Source organism: Triticum urartu, unplaced genomic scaffold (genome assembly GCF_003073215.2).
Source record: "Triticum urartu cultivar G1812 unplaced genomic scaffold, Tu2.1 TuUngrouped_contig_279, whole genome shotgun sequence".
NCBI classification, from domain to species: Eukaryota; Viridiplantae; Streptophyta; class Magnoliopsida; order Poales; family Poaceae; genus Triticum; species Triticum urartu.
Window position 1 is genome coordinate 12731 of NW_024113286.1, and position 2975 is coordinate 15705.

Below are 2975 nucleotides of genomic sequence, written 5' to 3' on the forward strand. Positions count from 1 at the left end.
AGAGCTTGATGACCTCGAGCCTCAGACATGCCTCCACCAGCCGCCGCACCAGCCCGAAATAGCTCCCAGGCAGGGCCTCTCCAGGCCACAGCCGAACTATGAAGCCCTTCATGGCCTGTTCGGCCGCCTTGTGGAGCTCGACCAGCTGTTTCAGCTGGTCGCTCAAGGGCACAGGGTGTCCGGCCTCAGAATACTGAGATCAGAACACCTTCTCCGTCGAGCTGCCCTCTTCAGCTCGGTAGAATGCGGCGGCGTCGGATATGCTGCGGGGAAGATCTGCAAATTCCCCTGGAGAGCTCCGGATTCGGGTAAGTAACAAGTAGTTTACCTTTATATTTCTGCTTTGCATAAAGAATGCCTTACCCGCTGCTATCTTCCTCATCTCCTCCAACTCTTGGAGGGCCTTTTGGGCTTCGGCCTTGGCAGACTTGGCAGTCTCAAGGGCCGTCGCGAGCTCGGATGCTTGCGCCTTTGACTCAAGCTCCAAACTCTCATATTTTTTCATGAGAGCCTGAAGCTCTTGCTGAACCTCGCCGACCTGAGCCCCAAGTCTGTCTCGCTCGGTGCGCTCCGCGGCCGTTTTCTTTTCGGCCTCAGACATCGCCTGCTTAAGGGTCGCCACCTCAGTCGTGGCCCCTACAATAAGCAGTACAATCCTGTTATCTTTTTGCAATCACGCCTTTTTATAGGCACTTTTTCTGTAAGGTATTTCTTACCTTCTTTCTCCTCGAGCCGCCGCTTGGCAAGGCCGAGCTCTTGCTCGGTCCGCTCGAGGTCCTGCTTCAGGACACCCACCTCCGCAGTCAGTGCGGCGGTGGATAGCAGCGAAGCCTGCATACGCATATTAACTCTTTTTTGTTAGACTCCTGCGATATATAATAGATCCTCTATTCGGTTTTTCTTTCCGAACGCCAAACAGAGCATCAGGGGCTACTGTCTATGCGGTAATATTTTTACATATTTTTACTTACCTCGAAGCCTGTTAGAAGGCTAGCGCAAGCTTTAGTCAGTCCGCTCTTGACGGACTGAACCTTCTGGATCACCGTACTCATAATAGTACGGTGCCCCTCGTCGATGGAGGCGCCGTCAAGCACCTCCAGCAGATTGTCCGGCACCTCCGGTTGGACGGAGGCCGCCGGCTCAGAAGGCTTGCTCCTCTTGGAAGGAGTTCGCCTACCGCAGTCCGGAACTGTGGAAGATTCCGGCGCGGTGTCCAGCACAAAGCCGGACTTGGAGCCCTGGGGGGCCTTATCCCCTTCACTCCTGGAGTCCGGGAGGTTGCCTTGCGGCTCCTCCGGGACCACCTCCTCCTGCCCCGGAGCTTGTCGCGACGCCACTTCAGCGTCGTCTGCAGTGCGGGGGGAGACAGCGGGCGGAACTGAGTTCACGTCCGATGAGTCCAGGGAGCCGCCCGACGATTCATTGAATTCGGCCCGGGGCGAGTTGCATAATTACGTTCGACATTAGGGAAAGCTGTGTAACAAAGGAACATCATGAGTTACTCTGATATCCAGACTTACAATTTCGCCAGACGCTTGGCCCTGTTTGGCCACTCCTCTCCGCCCTCTTCGGCGTCGGGGGAGTAGTCCGGCAGAGGGGTATTCCTTTTCCTAGACCCCTCGGCCTCCCCCATTGGGGCGGCCTTCCTCTTCTCTCCTCTCTCCGCTGGGGGGGAGAGTTTTCTTCTTCCTCCTCCTCGTTTTCACGGGAAGAGGGCGTCTCGGACTCGTCGGATGACGAGTCCGACACCACCACGTTACGGGCACTCTTTTGAGTCCCCGTGGTCTTCTTCTTCTTGGCCTTCTTCTCCGGCACCACATAAGGCGCCGAAACCAGCAGCTTCACTAGTAGAGCTGGGGCTGGGTCTTCGGGCAGCGGAGCCGGACAGTTAATTGGTCCGGATATCACTCGCCAAGCCTGTCAAAGGTAAGGGAGTTTAGATCCTGCATAGAGTCAAACTATGAAAAAAGCTTAACATCCTGTAAAAGGTGAAGATAGCTTACCTCGCTAGCGTGACGCTGCGAGCTGTATCCGCGGTCCTCGGAAGCGGATGCGGGAGCCTCGGCGTCCTTGAATAGCACCTTCCAGGCATCTTCGTACGTCGTGTCGAAGAGCCTGCTAAGGGTTTGGTGCTGCGCCGGGTCGAACTCCCACAGATTAAAATCCCGTTGTTGGCACGGGAGGATCCGGCGGACGAGCATAACCTGGATTACATTAACAAGCCGGATTGGCTTGTTCACCAGGGACTGGATGCATGTTTGCAATCCGGTCACCTCTTTTTCGTCACCCCACGACAGGCCCGTCTCTTTACAGGACATAAGCCGCGTGGGGGGTCCGGATCGGAACTCGGGGGCTGCGATCCAGTTCGGATCGCATGACTCGGTGATGTAAAACCACCCGGATTGCCACCCCTTTAGGGTCTTCACAAAAGAGCCCTCGAACCATAGGACGTTGGCCATCTTGCCCGCCATGGCGCCTCCGCACTCCGCCTGGCTGCCGCGCACCACCTTGGGCTTGATGTTGAAGGTCTTGAGCCAGAGGCCGAAATGAGGGCGGACACGGAGGAAAGCCTCGCACACGACGATAAACGCCGAGATGTTGAGGATGAAGTTCGGGGCCAGATCGTGGAAATCCAGGCCGTAGTAGAACATGAGCCCCCGGACAAATGGGTGGAGTGGAAAACCCAGTCCGCGGAGGAAGTGGGGAAGAAATACTACCCTCTCATGGGGCCTTGGGGTGGGAAGAAGCTGCCCCTTTTCGGGAAGCCGGTGCGCGATGTCCTTAGACAGGTATCCGGCCTTCCTTAGCTTCTTGACTTGGCCCTCCGTAGCGGAGGAGACCATCCACTTGCCTCCCGCTCCGGACATTGCTGGAGAAGGTTGAGGTGGGAAGTGCGGGCTTGGGCGCTGGAGCTCGAGTGCGCAGGAGATGGAGAGGCAAAGGAGGAAGAAGGCGTAGGTAAAAAGGTGGATCCT